The sequence below is a fragment of the Canis aureus genome, chromosome 17, assembly GCF_053574225.1.
Source record: "Canis aureus isolate CA01 chromosome 17, VMU_Caureus_v.1.0, whole genome shotgun sequence".
Lineage (NCBI taxonomy): Eukaryota > Metazoa > Chordata > Mammalia > Carnivora > Canidae > Canis > Canis aureus.
The window spans coordinates 9663469-9679467 of NC_135627.1; the positions used below are offsets into that span (position 1 = coordinate 9663469).

At 38.1% G+C, this 15999-nt stretch overlaps 1 protein-coding gene across 8 annotated transcripts in view; it reads left to right on the top strand.

The window, feature by feature from the left end:
- Positions 1–15999, top strand: part of FGF14 (fibroblast growth factor 14) — a 614603-nt gene that overhangs the window by 208697 nt on the left and 389907 nt on the right. For 2 of the 8 annotated variants that reach the window (XM_077855041.1, XM_077855044.1), the window contains exon 3: positions 14960–15146. The exons of 5 other annotated variants lie outside the window; for them this stretch is intronic. The gene's annotated coding sequence lies outside the window, so the exon portion shown is untranslated. Of the gene's footprint in view, positions 1–14258; positions 14411–14959; positions 15147–15999 lie in introns of those variants that run through there. One more of the 8 variants, XM_077855043.1, reaches the window with a different exon arrangement.

Below are 15999 nucleotides of genomic sequence, written 5' to 3' on the forward strand. Positions count from 1 at the left end.
TCTTGGATTAAGGGCTCACCCTAAAGGCCTCATCTTAACTTGATTACATGTGCAAAAACCCTATTTCCAAATAATGTCACATTCACAGGTAATGGGGATTAGGACTTCAATGTATCTTTTTGGGGACATGATTCAACTCCATAACAGTCCATAACCTTAATCAGGTCAAGTGGTTGTTAGGACTGTTATGGGGACCAGAAGCATGCTGGGTGGTGGAGGAGTCAGAGATTGGGCCATCATCTGCAGTTACAGGGTTAACACTGATTACTGGGTTAAACCGGGTATTTCTCCATGATATTCCCACTTCTTTACCACTTGCTGTAGGAAGCCCAGGAGAGAGTGAGTACTTCATGTTATAGACCCACTTCTATCTTATTTGATATGTAGTTACATTATTGCCATATACTGAATTCCATCCTGCAGGCTACCCTTGGGATTTCTTTCAGCTTTCATTCCTTCTTTCTTTTATTTTCCTGTCCTCCCATAACATGATTTTCTTAATATCTTTTCCTCATCACTGCTTACTGTTTCCACAATATCTAATCCCCAAGGGATACATGGCTCCATGATAAAAAAGTGAATTAGATAAAATTTTTGAATTTAAGTTATAATGGTAAATTTAATTTAAAATTAAAGTTAAAATAACAAATGGGTGATTATTCAGTAGTTATATTGGAAAGCTGGGGGATTTGAGTGAAATTGGTGACTTAAATCAATAGTTGATTATTAGTAGGCACTGGGGTCATGTTTTACACAATGGGAGGATTATGATTCAGTTTGCAGAATTTTGTTTTTGTAACCATCTGGGCCATAATAGTCTTTCTGAAATCCCCACTGGAAATTTCTTATCTTTCCACAATCTTTACTGTACTCTTTTGTCAAGCTACCGAAGCAGAGTAAGGGCACTGGGCTTTGGGCATTCTAGAAGTTTGGACTCCTGACAAGGGAAAGGGAATGGGTCAGTCAAGACATTAGTGAAACTGGGGAAGCTGCTCAAGGAGGTGTTGTCCCTATCTTTGTGCTGGAGGTGAGAGTGTGATGTTTGGAGATTGATGGTTTAGGATGTCCATGTGAGGTGCTATGTGTCCTGTATTCAGGGGAGGCATGGGGCATGAGCTGAGAGACAGAAGTGCCATGTGTTGGAAGTGATGGACCATGATCCTGGCTTGTATTATTTTAATTTATGCTTGCTCAGATATGACTTAAAGTTCATCTGTTTTCTTTAGCAATAGATTTAATGGAGTCTAGTAGTATCAGCTTTTATGTTGATTATGAAATGAAAGACACTTTTGTTATACAATGGGATTTTATTTTCTTTATAAATTCTTCAGTGTCACCCTTGCCTTGAATTGCTCTTGGTAATAAACTCTCCTTTGTACGAATGCAGGATTTCAGTGAGCCACAAGGTTTCTGAGAAATCATTCAAGCAGACTTTGGGATTTTTGCATTTTTTTTTTTTTCTGAAAATAACTTGCTGACAAAACAGTTTAGGATCGATTCAGTACACAGACATCAGCAGATGTGAAATTGGGAAGAAAAGGCAATGCAGAAAATGAATAGTATTTCCAAAAAGCAGTAGTCACTGTGACACATATTAATTTAAAAAGCTAATGGTTTTCCTTGAAAAAAAGAAAGGAGCATGGAGCATTATTCTTTGAGTAAAAAACAAGGAGCCTGCAGTCTGGAGAGTGTCACACACATCAGGAGTCAGTGGAAAGGACACCAGAACTGAAATCGCTGGACATGATTTGAATTTAGCTTGATTCTGATCAGACTGTGTGCAGCTGGCTGAGCAGTCTAGCTCTCTAGACTCAAGGACTCACTATCTTCTCTACATGATGAATGAAGAAAAAAATATCAGTTTTCCAGAAAGCTTGAATCTTTCAACTTAATTTGTTTTATCATGGAACTCTAAGCTCCAGAAGGACAGAGTTCCCAGTAGATCAGTCCCTTGCTAAGAAACCAATGGTTGTGCTTTGGATTTGAGGTAAGTAGATCCAAGCACTGGATCTTCACTTCACCATATAGTCATTCATCCATCAATTCAGGACTGTTGTTATGCAGCAGTAAATGCTTTGCTCACAGATGACTTTCCCTTTTTAAAAACTGACACAGAAACAGCACATGGTGAGCACTAAAAATGAGGGGACGATTAATAGATTAAGATTTGTGGAAGTAGGGCGCCTAGGTGGCTCAGTGGTTGAGTATCGCCTTTGGCTCAGGTCGTGATTCTGGGATCCTGGGATTGAGTTCCACATCAGGCTCCCTGCGGGAGCCTCTGCCTATGTCTCTGCCTCTCTCTGTGTCTCTTATGAATAAATAAATAAAATCTTAAAAATAAAAGATTTGTGGAAGTATTTAAAAAATTCATATCCATGATGCCTCAAATATGATACATTTTTTACTCCCTCCCAGTTTATGCTTGTTTTTGAGCTACAGGGTGCTTTGGATTAGGTGGATCCAAGTAGATAAAGTATTGTTCCATGCTGGTGTGCAGCTGATATGCCCCAGTTTAGCCATCCTAGTAATTCATGGCAGCAGCAGACCTGACTGGTTTCTGTGACTGTGTTGGAAAACATACTGAGGGTCACCTGTGCTTGGTAACTGACAACAAAGTCCAGTGATACTTCTGATGGTACTTGCTGAGTGGTACTTTCAGATTACCTGCTAGGTTACCCGGCTGTGCACCTGAGTTCAGAGCCTCTCTGATTTTGCTGTATGTTTGCAAGATGATCTCCAGGCAAAAAGTACAAGTGGTATTGATGGAGAAAATGTCTTACATGAACAAGAAAGGGCCTTTCAGACTGATGCTCTTTAGTTATAGGTACACACTTTGCAGAGAATTGTGACAGTGGGTAAGCTGGCAGGGTAGCAACCACATGCTGGCCTGAAAGGATGAATAGATTCAGGAAGACACGTGTCTGAAAGATTAAACAAAGTCATATTAGGAGGCTTTGGAACATTTTTCCAGAATGACTGACCAAAGTTTTCCAGTCGATTTTGATTCATGTGCCAGGGCACCCTAAAAAAATAGTAGTGAAGGCAGATCATTCCAAGCTAGACTAGGGAGAGGCTAGGTTATTTGAGTAGAACAGCTAGCTTTAAATCACTACTAAGAATTGATTTAATATTGACATTTTTTTTCTTCCTGAACTTTAATAAAGTATTTTATGATAATATCTTCAAAACATATAGGTTTAATTTTAAAAGGTAAATATAGTTATTTTTTTGCAGAATTTATTTTGAAATCCCTTAAAATAAGCAGTGCAGCAATGAAACAAATCTGAAAAATTTTAAAAAATATTTACTGAAGAATAATTGGAGGGCAAGCATGTTTAGTCATCAATACATGAGAGTATCTTGAGGTGCTTCTTCTTTTATTTTCTTGAGATGCTTCTTAAGAGGATAACAAATGTTATAAAAAATTGTCATTACAAAATATCTTACTGACTGGCAACATAAGTATTTTCCAACATGGATTTTTAAATTCAGTAACACATAATTATTTTCAGAATTAAAAAGAGAAACTTTCCTTTGCATACCTATTGCTGCTTGCAATGATTATATTCATTTTTTTGGTACAAATTAAATACTTTTCCACAAGATTAAAATGAGAAATAAAAGGCATTAAGACTTTCTATTTTTATTTTCTTTGCTTATTTGTATACTAAAAAAAGAATAGATTTTTTTTATCTCTCTCTGAAAAGATTTTCCAATTAAGGAAAAATGAAGTCAAAAGAAGAAACTTCCTTTTATATCCAGATGAAGAGTCTGATGTTAAAAGTAATGTTACCTTTTGTCATTTCTGAATAATTTTAGTGCTTTAAGCTCAACGGTTCATACTCTCTGCCATTACAAAGGCTTATCTTTAGTTTGTACTGTCTGAAAAATATAACCGATATGAATTTCACTGAAGGTTTCTTGTTTTGTTTTGTTTTGCTTTAAAACAAACAGTTGCTAAAGAATGCCTCGACTTACCTATAGTTTTATGAAAACAAAATTTACCTTATGTTCTTGGTCATTATAACGCCTTTTGTTGAACTACAACACCGAACTAATTATAGAATAAGTGCTTTTATGGTAGATGTGTTTAGAAATACCATATCTTGCTGCTTCTGCTGTATTTGTTTATAAATGGCTTTCTCTGTGAGTTAGACCAGGACAGCCATCTGCTTGGGTGTGGGGCAGAAGTAGTAACATTGCTCTAAAAGGGGAGGAGCATATAACAATGATGTGTATGTGTGTATATATATATGTGTATATATATATATATACATATATACATATATGTATATAAAACGCACACACACAATAGAATATAGTCATCAAATAATGGAATCTTGCCATTTGCAACGACGTGGATGGAACTAGAGGGTGTTATGTTAAGCAAAATAAGTAAGAAAAAGACAAATACCGTATGATGTCACTCATATGTGGAATTTAAGAAACAAAACATATGAAACATAGGGGAAAGGAAAGAAAAAAAATGAAAACAGAAAGGGAGGCAAACTCTAAGAGATGCTGGACTCTGAAACAAAGTGAGGGTTGCTGGAGGGGAATGGGGTGAGGGGATGGGGTAGTTGAGTGATGGGGATTAAGGAGGGCATGTGATGTCATGACCACTGGGTGTTATGTGTAACTTATGGATCACTAAATTCTGCCCCTGAAACTAAAAATGCACTATATGGTAACTAAATTGAATTTAAATTAAAATTTTTTTTAAAATAAAAGGGGAGGAGCAGGGGAGGAGGAATAGGGAGGGGAGGGAGAGGAGATGGAGGAGGGGGAGAACGATATAAACATGGTGACTTAGTCAATAATATTGTAGTGAATATTTAAAAATTGCTGGGAGTAAAAATGGAAAGTTCTTCTCAAAAGAAAAAAACTCTGTAGCTTCATATGGTAATGAATGGGGATTTGAGTTACTGTGATGATCATTTCACAGTGTATACAAATATTGAATCACTATGTTGTACACCTGAAACTAATGTGTTAAATGTTAATTAGACCTCAATTTAAAAAGAGACCGGGAAAAAGAAGAGCTGATATTTCCTATAATAGGCTTTTTTGTGTTCTCATCAAGATAACAGGCATGACAGCCAGGATCTATCAAAAAAAGAAAACTATAGTATAAATACCTTGACTTCCTCCTATAACCTACCAGGAGATAACTCTATCCTACAGGTTTACCAGATTCTCAGTGATCAAGGCTATGCCAAAGAAAGGATGGGAAGTCCTAGCTGCCTGCTGTGGTCTAACCCACTGTTCTAGGATGAATGGGAACAAGGGCACAGCCCACCCTATGACATTGTGTCAGCCACACACCCACATGAGCATTTATGTTCTGTAGCCATGTTGGTCTGTTGGCAGTCACTAGTCACACATGGCTATATTAATTAATTAGTTAATTACATTATTAATTTTGTTTTCCTGAGCAAATGGTCCATTATTATGGTATCAGATAAATAGGATAGTGAAGGAATGTCTCAAAACACCTAACTATTCACAGAATCCCTTGAATAATTCAATCTATGTATTTTTTCATTGTTTTAAATATCATCTATATCCTAATGACTAAAATTTGTACCTCCGTCCTATGTGACAATATAAATTTAAGTTAATTTTAAAAATTCAGTCTTGCTAGTCACTTTTCAAGTGATCAATAGCCACGTGTGGCAGGTGGATTCTGTGTTGGATGGTGCAGCTCTATCACATTTCCTTCATCAGAGGCTCTACTGGACTGCACTGGTCTAAAGCTTCCATGAGAAAGTTGAGTTCTTGAGATATCACCCAATTAAATTACTTTTGATTGAGGCTTCTAAGCAGGGCTAAATCAGTTAATAGGAAACATGAAAACTTTTTTTTTTTTAATTTGCACATCTTTTAGCAGCAGTGTGAATTTGCAAATTTGGTCATGTAAACCTAAAGAATGGGATGGTTTTTGGGTACCTGTGTGGCTCAGTTGGTTGAGCAACCGTCCCAGGTCATGATCTTGGGGTCCTGAGATTGAGCCCCGCATTGTGCTCTATGGTCAGTGAGGAGTCTGCTTGAGGATTCTCTCTCTCTCTCTCTCTTTCTCTCTCTCTCCCTATGCCCTTCCTCCTGCTTGCATGTACACTATCTCTCTAGAATAAATAAAATAAATTTTTTAAAAAAGAATGGGTTGATTTATTTTTCCTGGAGAGGGGCTCTCTCTAGAATAAATAAAATAAATCTTAAAAAGAAAAAAGAATGGGATGATTTCTTTTCTCTGCAGAGGGGCCTTTGTTATTCCTTTTGCTTTCTGAAATGTCTTACTGGGATGATGCTTAATGATGATTGCCTCTCATTTTATAACTTCCCATTTGGGGCTTATTATTTCATTTGCACTTGATTCAGTTAAGAAACATGCAAAACTTGGTCTGATGATCTGGTCTGCAACTTGTCCTCAGGGGCCTGAGTGACACTGGCATCAGAACCAAGGACAGGTGTCTCAGGGAGGTGGAGAGGGATGACAGGTGTTGGGTGGGACACTGGAGACAGCAGGAAGCAAGAGCTCTTGGACTGAGCACATCGGGAAAATGTGGTGAGACAAAACCATGGGCAAAATAGCTCCAGCAGCAAGTCTGTGCAGGACCCGAGCCTATGAGAGGAGACTTGCTAGCTTAAAGGCAGAGACCCCTTGGCATAATCTTCTTGTCTAAAGATTACACATTTTCCTTAAATCCAAAGAGAGGACCTAGGATGAAAGATCAGTAATCCAGTGTCGGAGGAGGGCATGAGTAGGCTGTGAGTGTGTATTTTTTCTTCTCTCTGCATTATTCCAGATACAATTGAGCCTGTGTACAATTCTGTTATTTTCTTAACTATAATGTGGTATCTTAAGCTAAAGATCAGTAGCTTGTACTTAGCTCAGGCCTGATCTTCAAGTGTGTGTTTGTTGACTGAAGCGGTTCAGAAGGGGAGTAGACATTTGTGCCAGGGGTTGTTCTCTCCTGGGAATCTCCACAATTTTTTTTCCTATGGAAGCTCTGAAGCCTATTCACTGGTTTGGTTGACCTCCCTTTGCCCATCCAGAAGCCTCCGTACCCTGACTCAGCTGTGGGTAGCAAGGGCCTGCCTTCAGCAAATTCATATCTTGTTGATGCTGTCAGCCACAGTCAGAAGTCAAGAGAGCACACCCTGAAATCCTCAAGTCCATGGGTAAAATAGCTCAAGACCCTCTATAAGAAATCCAACTATTACTGAGCTCTGTGCATTGGATTTGTATAAGGCTTTCTAAGAAAGTGTTTTCCAGTTTTTATGGATTATTTTGCCACATTAACAAAGGGTACCTGTGCTCTGAAACCCACTGTTTAGGCTCTGTAGTCTACATTGATGCAGCACCAAGTAAAGAATTAATGACTTTGATGCTGTATTTCCCCCATACTTTGGAGGACTTCTCACAAATGTGCTCATTGTTTCCAAAAATAATACTGAAAGCAGTTTCTGGCTCCCTTTTACTCAATTTTCTTTCTTTTTGTGTATGATAAAGAAGGCAGCTGCTTTTTTCCCCATGAAACTAAATATATCTTATTTTTCTTTTTTATTTTTTTTCTGTCTCTCATCTGGCCTATCTTAGTTCAGCAGTAGGGTAATAACTACTTATTATTCAGGTTGATTTTCAGTTATGAATGTTTCTGCTGCCAGATTAAGTACCCAGATTTTCAGAATATGTTTTCCACAAGTCCCTCTGGGTACAAAGTCCTTCATTAGCAGTGTTATTCTCGTAGGAGAGAACAATATTGATTATTAGAGCTGAAGCCTCTAATTCAACACTAAAGGCACAGTTCTACAAAAGGAAAAATAGTAGACTATGGAAATTTGGGTCATATTAAAAAAAAGAAAAAGGAAAAAGCCTTATCTCTGCTCACAGCATATCTAAACTGGTCAGAATTAGCAGAAATGTCAAAGGTAGGGACATATGAATGGCAATTCCTTAAGAATTTCGACAGAGGGAGAAGAGGACCGGCATAATCCTCATTGTAAGTGCTAATAGCTGAGTAAGAGGTCAATGCTATTTATATCTTAAATTATCTGGTCTGGTGCACTTGGAAATGTGGCATGTGTCGTTAAAATCAGAAGACCATTTATAGAATAAGGGACAGATAATTGCCCTTTTAAGATGATGTATATAGAAGAAGACCCTTAGCATTTGAAGAATTAAATTTGTGACTGCTGTGCATTTTGACTGTGACCTCACGATCTATGATCTTTTATCTGTTGAGACCTAAATTTGAACCTTGAGCACTTCCAGCCTGGCACATAGAAACAAGTGTCTTAGCTCTAAGTGACTACTATGTATCATCTACTCAATTGTGCTTGGCTGTTTTGCTACACTAGTTAGGTTAATGCTCCCCAGTGATTAAAAACCATATTTTCTTTTCCAGGGAGAAAAAAAAAAAGGCAAGTTTCAACTAGAAAGCTTATTCTTGGGTGTGAGGGATGGAAGCCAGCTCAGAAAGTTAAGGCATTTTTGAATATGAGTGTTCATCAGAGTTCTAGGAAACAGCTATCATAAATAGAAATTCTGCACCATTTACTGAGACCTCTGCACTGTACTGAGTGGAGGAGAAGAGGCCACACAAAGGAAGCTTAAGGTTCAACCCTGCTTTTTTGTAACTCTGATCATACCAGGCATGTCCTTTATGTTGTTTTGTTTCCTCAATGAGAACCTAAGGGAGAGGTGCAGAGATTATATGAAAAGTGCAGAAATTCATTGACTTACTGACTCATTCATTGAACAGTCGTTTCCTTGAGCAAGCACTTACTGTGTACAGATCCTCAGCTAGGTACTGACGATGCAGTGGTGAGCAAAATATCTCTGCTGGTAGGGTCTTAATATCTACTAGGGAGAGAGTTATTAATTACATAGATACACAACTTTAAAATTTCAAGTAGTTGTGAGAAACCTGAAGGGCGATTCCAGGGAGCTGTAAATGACATGGTGACAGGCCAGTCAACAAAGTCTTGGGTTAGGCACAGATATTAAAGAATGAGTGTAATTTGATGAGCTACCAGGTATTTGTCATCTTTGCCCCCCAACCCCATCCCATGTAATTTTTCTTCATTCTATAGGAATTGTTTACACTGGAGAAGCATGTATTTTTATTGTTTTAGAATTAGTAGCACTGGGGGATCCCTGGGTGGCGCAGCGGTTTGGCGCCTGCCTTTGGCCCAGGGCGCGATCCTGGAGACCCGGGATCGAATCCCACATCAGGCTCCCTACATGGAGCCTGCTTCTCCCTCTGCCTGTGTCTCTGCCTCTCTCTCTCTCTCTCTGTGACTATCGTGAATAAATAAAAAAAAAAAAATTAAAAAAAAAAAAGAATTAGTAGCACTATGCAGACATAAACTTTCAGCTTTATTGAAGAGCAGTGAGGGTGTTTGAGGGTAGGCTGTCAGTGATTTGCTTCATATTTTTACTCATGGTCTATGTAAAGAAACTGAATTTTTGGCTCAGGATTTTTGAAGATATAATTTTATTGAAAGGGATTCAATGGCTACATACAGTAAAAGGCCATGGAATAAAGACAAGAAATTTAAATTACAGATTTTTTGGGGCACATAGTAACCTGACTTTTATATTTATTTAATAACATTGATCCATCACCTAAGGGATTACAATTCTTGGCCTTTGTTTCTCTTACAAATTGATTCCTTTTTAATATGTCCAGCTTCTTCCAAGTCATATTTTGAAAAAAAAATCTGGTATTTCAGTTTCAATATTTTAATGAGGATTCTCTTATAGATTTTTCAAAGCTCAAGACTTTTTAGAACTAAAATCCCGTGGGTATATACTTGTTAGCTCAATGGGTTCAGCATATAATTTACTTCTCAAACTTCTATTTGCTAACTATTCATATAGAGAAATAGTGTAAAAATTAAGACAGGGAATTATTCATATAAAGACTTGGAAATTAGAAGTCCCAGACCCAATTTTTTTTTTTTAAGTTTAAAAGTAAACTATTAAATGTGTTCTTGGGTTGTCAGTAGTAATAGATTTGAAGAGTAGTCTGAGTATGCATGCCAAAATGCTGGTCATGAGTGGCTTCTTTCTAGTGAGTGTGAGAAAATCTTATGCTTTACTTGATGGAAAATTCTGGTCTGGACTTGCTTTAAATACATACAACCTGACGTGTCCATTGATTTGTTCTTTGTCAACCTCCTAGTGCTCAACTTCGGTCACAGCGTCTTTTGTAGCATCCTTTCCACAGAGTTCCCAGTATTCTCAGATTATATCCAATATACTGATTAATTAACATTGAACTCATGGCCAACAGCAACATAACTCATGCCTGCCTGGAGCTTATCCAGTGTTTTCTTCACAAGGCACATCACCACCTTCTTGGGCATAGGAACACCCAACAGCACTGCGGCATTATACCTGGGGGCCAGAAAAAGCACAGAAATGCACAAAGTATGCCACTAAATAGACCACAAAGGGGACATTTGTTTACCGTATGAGCTGGAACAAGAAAGCAGAACATTGCTTTGTTCAACTACCGCTGGAAAAGTACGTAGCTACTAAGCAATTTCATTTTTCTCCACTCTGCACCAGTCTATGAATGACCATGAAAGCATAGCAAGTATTGATTTGGTGGTTACAAATAAATTTTAGTGACTGGGTAAATTTGCAAACACAGGATCTTCAAATACTGAGAATCGACTGTATTGCTTGTTTTTTCTATCCTTACCATCACCACTCTGACCTGCATCCTTGTCACGAAATTCTGGGTTGCTGCAAAAACATTTCATTCTTCTCTCCCTCCAATCCTATCTCTTGTTTATTCTCCCTTTTTGCTACCACTTATCTTTTCAATTAGTTTTCTGTTGTCACTGTCCCTCCCAAATTTTAGATTTTTCAAATTAAATATTATCCTGGCATTCAAGGGCTCTCGGTTCTACATTTTTTCTCATTCTGTAGTTCACTTCTTCTAAACCAGTGCCATCCACCAGAACTTTTTCTGGTGGCAAAAATGTTCTGTATCTTCACTGCACTAGCTACCTTGGTCTGTTGAGCACTTGAACCATGCTGACATGACTGAGGAACTGCTAAGTGTTACAGCTAGTTGGACTCTGACACCAGGCAACATGTTTGGCACAGACATTAGCTGCCTATTAAGAATGGTCTGTTCATTCTGTCCCAGAGATGACTTACAAATTTCTTCGTTCTTGCCTTTGCCTATATAACTTCATCATCTCTCTGTTCCCCATCCTGGTCTTTATCACCAATCATCTTTATTTCTCCTTATTCACATTGCACCAAAAAGGAAACCAAACCATCCATGACCCATCCCATCCAGATGGAGGGGATTTGTATGCTTTTAAATTCCCAAAGACATTATTTTGTTTAATGTCATCTCTTCCTAACATGACTGCAAAGTCTCTAAGGGTGAAAAATGGTCAGCAGTAAATGTGGTGACTGATGTTCAAATAAATACCCAATAGATTTATATTAAATGATTGTCAGCAGTGCTTTGCAGTGCAAGAAAATAAAAATGTATGCTATTTGGGGTTTGTAGAAGTCAGTGTAGGCTAGGAACATAAACACCCTTAGATCTCAGCAGTGTACAAAGACAAAGATTTATTTCTTGCTCATGCCCTAATGTCATTGTGACTTGGCAATGACTCTATCACAGGGTCTTTGCTGATTGGTCAGCCTCTTAAAACCTGTGCCTGTAAGTGACACTCCACTGCTGGGTCAACAGAGAGGGAATGACCTTCCTGCTTGGAGATATCAGAACAGTTGGTAAAAAGTAACAATCTACAACAGAACTCAGATTTTTTAGTTAGGCTTTCACCATTTGCCCCCTATTTCTGGCATAGCTTCATTAATTCATCTCTCTACATCTCTCCCTACTCTTCTTTAAGCAGCCTCCAGAATGTTTTCCAGGTGTGCAAATATGATAATTTCATCACTCTGCACAAAAGTTTTGGAACATTTCCCATTTCATATATAAAAACCTTAAACTCCTAAGCATGGTACTTGTGACTTTTCATAATCCAGCCTCCCTTTGGTCATGTTTGCACTGTATACCCTATGGTTTTTTGCCTCTGAATCACCCGACTTTGGAACCAGTTAGATCACCTACTAGAATACTGATCCCTGATAACCATCCTGCAGAGACCTAGCCCAAAATGACCTCTAGAGAATTATTGCCAGCAGCTCTGCAGAGAGAATTGAACCGTCATTGGTGCTTCTGTAAGAGATACCTTTTGTTATAGTGTTTCTGAAATTATAGCATTTCTTTGTGTGTTTAGCTGTCCTTCCATTTACTCCAGTCTCTTAGCCATGTAGCCTTGACACTAATTTACTCATATTGTAAGCTTAGTGCCTAGTATGGTATCTATCACAGAAGATGCTTCATATATATTTCCTCTATGGAAAATGAACTAGCAAAAACGTCTCACCAGTAAAACATGACATATTACGCAAGATTATACAACTGGTGTATAATATCTCTTTGCAAGAGGATAATTTATAAAATTAAAGCAGAATTGGTATGATATCCATAAACTATCCAGCATGCTCTTATTTGTCACCACAGATATAATTTGTCTATGAAAGGTCATTAATGGAATTGGAAAGAAAGTTTTTAAAAGTATTTACATTTACTGGAAGCCTTGGTTATATGGTTGGCAACATGATGAGATTTTTTTTTAAAAGGGAAATCAAATGTTTCACGTATTCCAGGAAACTTTTATGAATCCCTCCATATGAAATATATGGATGTATGTTTATAGCATAGTTATTTATTTAGGGACATTTTCAAAGCAAGTATGTTTCTCTAAGAATTGGAAATATTATTCACATTATCCTTTATGTCTTTACCACTAACCTACATACAAATGAGAGGGACACTACTACCCACTGCTACTGACCAGAGGAAAGTTACATAGACTCATAACATCTTCCCAGAAAAAGTTTATTGAACTTAAAATAGAAAGATGCTGGGCACCTCCTCACACACAAGGCTGAGACACAAACACAATTCATGCAGGTGTACATTTTTTACAGCTTTCTACCCACAAGAGAAACCCAGAGAACCATAGCTATGGCTTCCCAGATAATTTCTTGTCTCTATAATTTCCATTTTTAGATTAAAGTTCACTCTCAATTAATACATAACAGAGTCCTGTGTTACATTGAGAAATGCCAGAAACTTTACCGGTTATTTTGGAATATTGGTGCATCTATCCAGTGATGCTTGCAGTATTACTAATATTATAAACTTGATAGACTCTTTTGGTTCAAGTCTTTGTGATACTTATAATGATGCAAAATGCTCATTTGTAGGACTAGATTATAGTGTCAATATCCTTGCATTTCCTATAAAAGAATTGATTTTTTAAAATGTAGTGTTCACTTATATTAATTACTTTGGAAATTTGCTCTATGGGCTTCATAATGCCAAAGACTAGAATAGCTGATGGCTGCTTTTGCCAAAAATCTGTTTTTCTAAAAGCTTTCTCTTCAATTGCTTTCCAGTAAATTTATTCCTGTGATCCATTCTTACAATTTATCACAAAACGCCTAAAATAGAAATCTTGTTCAGTCTCTGACCAAGGGATTCTATTTTTTGCTGAAACTTCAGTTGCCATTTAGAATAGCATTGTTTGAAAGCTATTAACTAGCTGTCACTTAACTCCAATTAAGAAACCTGCAACTGATTCTATTTCCTTCTCTTAATAGCTCTTAAACTGAGAGATAACATACTTAAAGGCGTGTATAACCAAGATGTTTTACATGTGTCAGACTTTTGTTTTGCCATTTAGTTTTTACATTTACATTAAGTTATAGAGGAGTATGAATCAGAAATACTCATAGAGGTGCGTCTTGAACCACTACAGCTTACCTTTGGGATGAAGGAAAAGTGCAAAATTAAGATTTGTCCTGATAAGAAAATTAAAGTCAATGTCCAGAATGAGCAATATTATTCATGCATTTATTCATTCTCCAAATATATATTTTTTTAGTATCTTCTAGGTGCACCCTGCTAGTAATACAGGAATTAATTATACAGTCCCAGCCATCAGAAAGTTTATGGCCTCACTGAGGAATTCTTAAATAATTTTCTATAATCCATATTCTTGTTCTTGGAATGATATGACTAATGGAAAGTTGGTTGCAAAATATTGATATTTACAACTAAAATATTATTAAATATAAAAGACTCCTGAAAAGTGTCCCCTTGTTTTCCTTCCTTTCTTTTAATTTGTGAAGACATGGTGATGTTGACCATATCACTGTAGCCTTTCTCCCTGGAAGAATGTATTTGCTGCCTTCCCAGCTTTTTAGCTAGATGGATACCAGGGATATAGTGGTGACAAGATGATCAGTGACACAAGTGGAAACTCTAACAACAGGCTCAACTTTCCCTCCAGAACGGTAATAATTCCTTATTGAGAGTGAGGAAAATCTTCCATAGAAAAACAGATGTGGAATTATGGCATCCACTCTTGCTTTCCTCCTTCTTTCCCCCTCCTTTTTATTTTTATTTTACTCATACATCCTTCAAAACATTTACTTAATGCCTCATAAGTTGTAGAAGACATTTTTGCATTAATTCTGCATTTGAATTTTGAAGAACAATTTCTCCTTTACATTCTGCTTTCCTCCATCTTTTCTTTCTCTCTCTCTCACGAATATCCTCCCTCTGTGTATTTTCCTCGTATTTTTTCTATGCTGATTGTAACTATTAATATTACTTTTAAATTTTTTTTTTAATTTTTTTTTTTTATTTATTTATGATAGTCACAGAGAGAGAGAGAGAGGCAGAGACACAGGCAGAGGGAGAAGCAGGCTCCATGCACCGGGAGCCCGACGTGGGATTCGATCCCGGGTCTCCAGGATCGCGCCCTGGGCCAAAGGCAGGCGCCAAACCGCTGCGCCACCCAGGGATACCTATTAATATTACTTTTAATGTCTTCCAAGCAGAACGCACATATGATCTGATGGGGTTTTGGACACTATCCAACTGCAGCACTGAAGCTTAGTTTTAAGTTTCTCTATTGTGTCAAAGTGCAACAACATACTTTGAGCTACAACTGGATCTAAAGGTTGGAAGAGGCTCTTTACTAGCCGTTTTACCACCTTTATAAACATTTTTTCCCCACCAAAATTTGTAAGTTCATATGCTTCAAATCACCTCCTTGCCATGCCCAGCAGTGAGCATTCAAGCTTCTTCTCCAAGCCCTGCACTCTCTAGAATTCTCCTTTCTCCTATTCTAGTGACTTTGAGATTGCTGATCTTGAGAGAACTGTTGTGTTTCTAATGAAAGAGAAGTACCTCCCCTCCCTTGATGGGATGTTTTCATATTCCCAAAGCCAGGTGAGAGGGACTCCTAGAGAAACTTTGTGGAGTGTAGGATATCTGCCAATAAGGGGAGACATCTCTTTCCCTAGTTGGACATCTGTTTGAGCAGAGACCAGTTCATGTATCTCTAGATCTCCCTTAGGTGGTGAGTGGTGGAAAGAAAGCTGAATGTGGAGGGAAATGGGCATAGAGAAGGTGCAGTATGGAGAAGTAGCCCTCTCCTGCTACATGTGTCATGGCGAGGATGCTGAGTCTCGGGGTGAGCTGGATGGTATGGACTGTAGCCAGGCTAGAACCATTTCACCATGAGAATATCTAGGGGACTGTCCCTAAAAGAAGAGACCATGGCATCAAGAAACAATGGGTGGACCCCACGTAGCAGAAACACAAGGGTGGGGAACACTGGGGAAGCACAATGTGCAAGGATTAATAAAGAAGGACCCCTGGGATCCCTGGGTGGTGCAGCGGTTTGGCGCCTGCCTTTGGCCCAGGGCGCGATCCTGGAGACCCGGGATCGAGTCCCACGTCGGGCTCCTGGTGCATGGAGCCTGCTTCTCCCTCTGCCTATGTCTCTGCCTCTCTCTCTCACTGTGTGCCTATCATAAATAAATAAAAATTAAAAAAGAAGGACCCCCAAATATGCCATTCCCCCTTTTCTTTT